The sequence below is a fragment of the Castor canadensis genome, chromosome 15 (assembly GCF_047511655.1).
Source record: "Castor canadensis chromosome 15, mCasCan1.hap1v2, whole genome shotgun sequence".
NCBI classification, from domain to species: domain Eukaryota; kingdom Metazoa; phylum Chordata; class Mammalia; order Rodentia; family Castoridae; genus Castor; species Castor canadensis.
Window position 1 is genome coordinate 88,173,440 of NC_133400.1, and position 7,218 is coordinate 88,180,657.

Genomic DNA, 7,218 nt, shown 5'->3' on the forward strand with positions numbered 1-7,218 from the left:
AGGCAATGAAAGGAAGGTATTTTCTTATTCTAGCACTGCCTCCTTTTCCCAGTGCCTTTCCTACTATCCCATAACATAAACTAAAAATAAAATAAAACAGAATTCACCAATAAAAAACACCTAAACAAAACCAGCCCACAATGCTTAGTAAATTATTCAGCAAGTGGGGATCTACTCTAGGTTTAGAAAAGCATTGTCAAATTTCATTTCTGTGAACATGGTACTTCAGGGAGATTTTAAAAGTCTGATACTACTCTTGTGATGTCCTTGGCAGAATAAGCTGACTCTTAGCATTTATGGCTTCTTCACTACCTTCTCACAGTTGTGGCTGTTGTCTCTTTCTGTCCCCTGATGCTTCTTAAGAATTGTCTTGAAGTACCATCTCTGGCACATCAACTGGTGATTCAAATACCATAAATGAAAGATAGAAGCTTTTGATATTTATTATCTAAATTTGTCTCCCTTGAAATGTTACTCTTGATCACATACTAATTTAATAACATTGAGGTCAAGTATGTATTTAAAACACTTCAAGACTGGTTCAAGGTGGGTGCCATGCATTGGCTAAAAAGCAGGTTCTGAAACACCATTTAGTTTCTGGATTGTGGGACATACTTGAAGTGCCTTGGCTGAGAAGACAAAGTGACAAGGACATGTGGGGAGAAAAACTGGGGTTTATGAAGTGTTTTGATATTTCCATAAACTTCATGGCTATACTGATGTACAATCTTGATAATGCAGTGATTTTAAAAGTCCAGAGATGAAAAATACCAATAGTTAGAGAATTAAAAATGTTTAATTCAGCAAACATTTATTAAGCACCAACTATCTGCCAGAACTTTGCTGGACATAGGGATATAGCAATGGCCACTACCCATACTACCCAGCTCTCTAGAAGTGTCTAATCAAAATCCACACTGAAGAGGAGGGTTTTAGTTCACTGGAACTATTTTATCTGCATAAAGAAAATATTCGAAGAATTTTTTTAAATGAAAGGTGTGATGTGAAAAGACCAGCTATTACACACAGCAATTAAAGGAATAAATTGCCTAGAGATAAATTGCTATTAATCATGAAGAAAAACATTTTTGTCTGTGAGCATCATTAAGACGTGGCATATGCTGCTGAGTTAGACTTATTGGAGGTTTCCATAAATGAGACAGGCACCCCTGCATCCAGGGTTACTGGACATGCTCACCTGATGGTGGTGGGGAGCCCCAGCAGCTAGCTGCTCCATCAGCATGCAGCCAATGGCTCAATGCAATTCTCTTCTGTACAAGGAATAAAACGAGTGTTTTGTGTAGTATAAACACATTCTTTGAGAGATTTTTAAAAAATCAAAACCATGGACAGAGTAAAAGCAAAGGGTTTTGAGGGCCCAGTCTGAATTCTCAGCCCTTAAGCATCAGATGATGAAGATGCAGTCACATTTTTTCGAGGCCATCTTGAGGAACATTCAAGATCTTGTGTGGTGTATTTATTGAACACAAATAACATGTATCTATTGAGTAAACAGGCCACGCTGCAGAGAAAATATCTTCCTCCTGGTGGCTGCTCCCCATGTGTCATTTTGTGAAAGCTGCTTGTTTTGCGGAAACAGACACATTTTGGCTTCTTTTGGCTGTGTGCAGCCAGTGGAAAAGCCAACTTGATTCCCAGTCTACTTCATGAATCATCCTCCAATCTGCCAGCTCAATTCTGGCTGAGGCCACTGTGTTTGAGGAGGATGAGGTACAGAGCTAAAAGGAACCAGGCTGGTTCTCAACTCTCAGGTCATTTGTAGTGTGATTAGAAGAGTGATGTTTTGACTTAAAAGCTGATCACATCTGATATGGGTGTCAGCAAGACAGGATAAATATTGAACTTTTTGGTATAATTCAATAAAATCAGAACTTTGTAATGATAACCACGCCAAGTGCTATTGGTATGAAATTGCTTTTCCCCTTCTTCTTTAAGAAATGGAGCTAGGAAATCAATCCAGAAATTGCCACAGTTTAATACTAAAGATATATGAAATATATACTTCACATTTGGATGATTCAAAACTAAATATAAAGTACTACTGGTTATTTGAGTAACTCATAGATGGGAGAGGAAAGATAAACAATAGATAGCTTGAGCACAATGCTGGGAGTGTCAAGCTTACATTTTCAGAAATTATTATTCCAAATATGTATGCCCTTCACACAAAAAGCACTGACTTTAATCAAAATGCAATGCATGTGATTGTGTAAAAGTTCATTGTGGCTACTTCTAGCCACAAAGTGCTTGGATTTTATTAGGACAATAGGAAATATGGATGGTCTCTGATTTACAATGAGTGGTTTGACATAATTTTTTGACTTATGATGGCATAAAAGCAATATATGCTCAGTAGAAACTGTACATTGAACTTGGTCTTTTTCCAGGCTAATGATACGTGGTACGATCCTCTCTGGTAATGCTGTGCCAGTAGCACAGAGCCACAGTTCTTAGGCAAGGACAAACAACCAGTATCTGCTGTGCCCTTTGTTGCCAATATTTCTTTTTTAGATATGGGGCTATTCAACAAATTCCATTAGCTATTCAATACTTCATTTTAAAATAGGCTTTTTGTGAAATGATTTTGCCTACCTACAGTCTAATGTAGGTATTCTGAGCACGGTTAACTAAGTAAAGCAATCGTGGTTGGTAGGCTGGGTATGTTACATGCATCTGCAACTTAGCATATTTTCAACTTATGATGGGTTATGGGTACAACCCTATCATAAACTAAGGAGCATCTGCATTATGATTAACTTCTCTGATGGATGGACAAGCATATACTGGCCTTTCTTAAATTTGTTTGTTGGCCTGTGTGAAGGCATATGATAGATAACGTAGGGGCCATATTGTCCTCTCACCCATGCAGGTTCAGTGCACATCACGGGCCTGACACATAGCAGGATCTATGTCGAGTGAATGAATGCATGAGAAAACCAAGAAAACTGAATCTGGACACTCAGAAGAAAATCTAAGTTTCTAGGTTTGTTTCATTTTTTATTGTAGTCCCACGATCTAGAGATTGAAAGACTGTTTCAAATGAGGAACCCTTAAGAGATATATGAAATTTTCTACTCTGTACAATAGATGATGACAAGCATAGATGCTTAAAGCAACATGAAGTGTGAGCTCACAGTTTCCCAGGTCAGACGTCTAGCATGACTCAACTGGGCTCTCTACTTTCACTGTCACAAGGCTGAAATTAAGTTGGCAGCAAGACAAGACTCACGGTCCTCTTCCAGCCTCATAAGGTTGTAGCAGCACTCAGTTTCTTGTGATTCTAAAGACTCTGTGGCCTCTTGGGTGTCAGCTATGAATTGCTCTGCGCTCTTATTGGATGTCACATTCCCTCTTACGTAGTCCTTCCTCCTCCTCCTCCTTCTTTGTGGTGCCAGGGTTTGAACCCAGGTCCTTAAGCATGCTAGCCAAGTGCTCAACCACTGAGCTCCAGCCCCAGTCCCTGCCCCAGCTCTTCCATCTTCTAATTAGAAATGATATTTGTAGTCCCTTTTACCATAAAAGTTTCTCATGGTTAGATAATGATAATCTTAGTCTAATAATCTTATAATCAAAGCACATAAGATTTTAATTTCATGCATAAAATCCCTTCGTGACCATACCTATGTTGACCTTTGATTAAATAACCAGGGGAAGGGGAGGTTCACTTTTGGAATTCTTCCCACAATAAGGACTGCTAAGGAGAACAGTATGGAGTACAGCAGTGGAGACAGTAGTCCACAGTCAGGAGCCCTGCTGAAGGGCCTTCAAATTAAAACGAACATGGAGCAGTGTACCACCCACAGAACTCAGGTCTGTGGACCAGTGCAGCTGTGGGCTTTTGGTTGGGTTTTCTGGAAATAGTCAGCCCTTCTATTTGCAGAACAGTTAATCTGTCTCAAGATGATTTTTCCAAGGTCCCATTGCTAACCAGCTCTCAACTTGCCAGAAATCAAGGCACCTGGCTCATGGGCCAGTTGTATTTCCATAGTGTTTGAGTTGATTAGAAATTGTTGCATTATTTGAGCCTCTTCACTGCTTTGTGTTTTCATCACCTATTTACATAAACAATGGGACTGTGATATCCCAGGCCATTTCTTCCTTTGAGTATGAGTAGATTCCATTTTGGTTCAGACTAAAATCCTGATGCTTTCATCAGCTTTCCTGGAGGAAGGTCAGTCTAGCCTCATGTTCTTATCCCAATGTTTTCTGAGGATTCCACAGGGGTTCTTATAATGCACTTAGTCCTGAATGTTTTTGTCACCTGATGGAGGAGAAGGAGTTCAGATGTAACCTCCAGGGTCAAATGCCACATCCATCGTGCTCTGCTTCATGCGCCTGGGTTGATACTCAGGTGCGGTGGATGTGATGCTCTGCAGGTGTTTTGAGGACAGGAAACAGGGAGCAAACAGTTCTGAGAATCCTACGTCTTTCTACCAAGTCTCTTTGTAGGCAAGAAGCCAAGGAGGATGGTGTTCGGTCCTCTTGTTCTCCTCTTTCTTGGAGAGTTCACTTACTGCTGTGCCTTCACTGCAGACACCTTTACTATCTGGCTTTCCAGGCAAAACCTCTCTAGAGCTTCTGTTTTATATCTCCAGCTTGTTATTGGATATTATTACTGCTAGATCAATTTTCATTGCCTAACTCAATAAGTCTTCATCATCAACTTTCAAACTGTCTTGAACTCTGGATTTACCCATTTCTTTTTTCAAGTAGTCTCACAATTCCCCCCAAGTCATTGCAGTTCATAAGCTAGTTATATTTTTTACTCTTTTTCTTTTAAATCAGTCAATTACTGTGTTCATTTGTTAGGGTTGCAGCAATAAAGTGTCACAAGCTTGGTGGTTTCAACCACACAGAAGTGATATTTCACAGATCCAGAGACTAGCCTGAGACAAAGGGGTTTCCAGGGTTGGTTCATTCTGAGACTGAGTTAGAATCTGTCCCATATTTCTCTTCTATTTTCTGGTGGTTTGCTGGCATTCTTTAGCTAACAAAACCATCACCCAAATTCATACATACCTTTAACTTCACACAGTGGTCCACCTGGTTGTGTATCTCTACCCCAGCTCTTCCTCTTGTAAGGAACATACCCTATCCCAGTATGAGCTCATCCTGGCTTAACTAACTATATCTGCAATACTGTTTCCAAATGAGGTCATGTTTTGAGGTTCTGAGGATTAGGAGGTCAATGCATGAATTTAGCGGAGGCACATTTCAATCTCTAAGAGCTGCTCAGTGCAGATGTTCCTCTTGTCAATCCCTTTTAGTTCCAATGTCAGACATTAAACCCTTACCATTAGTATTTAGGTTATTTCAACACTTGTCATCCTGATTCCTTACTATTATTGACATTCATTTGAGAAGCACTTAGTGTGTGTCTAACTCTAGGGTAGATTTTAGAAAAGAAATGTGGTAAGGTTGCATCTCATATAACTCTTGGTTTTATTCTGTTTTACATGACAGCCTGATGACTTATCCTGAAACGTGTCCAGATTCTTCAAGTAAGCATTGCAACTCCTCCCTTAATCTATTTTTTCTAACTGAATCTCCTATACAATATATGAAGTCTACTTAAGCTGGAGTAGTTTCCCCAGAGTTCCTCAATGGCTTCTGTCACCACACTTTTCCTGAGGGTGGGTCACCTTCCTCTCCATTGTCCTTGCAAGACCCCTCACATCTCACCTTCTTTTCTAGGTTTCCTTGGGCTCCTGGGCCACACAAACTCTTCCTCTTCGATGGCTGCTGATTCACATACTTCTTACCTTCACACAACTCATTTAGATCACTAATTATAAAGTTCCTTGTATGTCTTATTTTTGCAAACTATGTTAAAGATTCTCAAGAAAGGGTGTAGATCATTAGCGTCCCCTCATTAGTCACCTGAAATCAGCCTTGGAGATCGTCTTGTCTAAACCTATTTTAGATGCAGACAGAAACATGGAAGATTTGCATGGCTAATCCAAGCCCAGGTGGAGGTAGCTCTCCTGTGTGTCTTTTGCAGCTTCTAATAGGGGTTTGGAAGTTATTTAACAAACCAAGAAAAGGAAGGAGGGAAAAAAATAAGAAAGAAATTTGATTTTTTTCTCTAGAAAACTTTCTCTTGTATGTTTCACATAAAGAACTTTGTAAGTGCTAATTATTCAATCCTCCACTGTACTCCTGCATTAATGCTTCTCAGAGATTTCCCAAATTACCTCCAGGTTCATAGCCCAGCAGAAGCACAATGTGATGGCTTGAGGGCACTGAGCAGTTAAGTCCAATGTATGAAGACATTTCCTTAATGTGCTAGGCTTTAGCTCTAAGATGAATGCAAAATTTGTACTGTACATTCAATATCTCCATTTCTTTGAGCAGAAAAATATAAAATAAACATTAAAGTTAACACGCCCCCCCGCTTTATTATCAATTAAAAATTATGACTCTGGGAGGGTCAAGATTCTTTTCCCATGACTTTACTTACTTTCACTGAGGCAAAAGGATTCGGGCAGAGGGGGTCTGACTCAGGTTCTTTCAGTCAGAACATCTCCATTTCAGGAGCTTTGCATGTGGATATTTTAAGATCAGACTTTATTTGAAGAATGGGATTAATACTGAAAAGCAAGGGGAGATTATTGCATGGAAAATGTTATTATTGTTTTTTGTAAAACTGGCAGCACTTGGGGCATTCAAAATCAAATGATATAACTGTGGAAGTGTTTGGGAAGTTTCTTGTAAAACAGAAACACAGAAGAAGTAACAAATAAGTGTGTCTCTGCTCCTTCTCCAAACTGCTCTGCAATGACGTGTGTGTGTGTGTGTGTGTGTGTGTGTGTGTGAGATGTAGGCATGTGCAGACAGGTAGTGGTGGTGAAGAGAGGTAAGCTTTATTATTTATAATAAAAATAAAAAGTCAACATCTAAATCTGAAAATTTTAAGCATTTGGATATCTGTGGGGAAATACCAAAAAAGGTTGATAAATGAATAAAAGGGCTAGCCTGTGGCCAACAGGAATCACAAAAGAAAACAGGATGGGCAAAAGATTTTACATCTGGAAGCTTATAGATCTATTTGTCAGTATATATGTAAAACAATGACCAAAGTAAAAAGTTAAACAAACATGTCGGGACTCAGACTTGTTTGGTTATTACTCCCTGAACTCACTGACTCATCCACAGTGGTGCTGCATACATGTTTAGTATGTAGTTGATTACGTGTTT

General features: G+C 39.4%; 1 long non-coding RNA gene across 1 annotated transcript; it reads left to right on the forward strand.

Annotated features, from left to right (window-relative positions):
* Positions 1 to 2,916: 2,916 nt before the first annotated feature.
* LOC141417307 (uncharacterized) lies at positions 2,917 to 6,824 on the forward strand. Its single transcript, XR_012441828.1, has 3 exons — positions 2,917 to 3,004; positions 5,485 to 5,522; positions 5,716 to 6,824. It is a non-coding gene; the product is annotated as an uncharacterized lncRNA (long non-coding RNA).
* Positions 6,825 to 7,218: the final 394 nt, after the last annotated feature.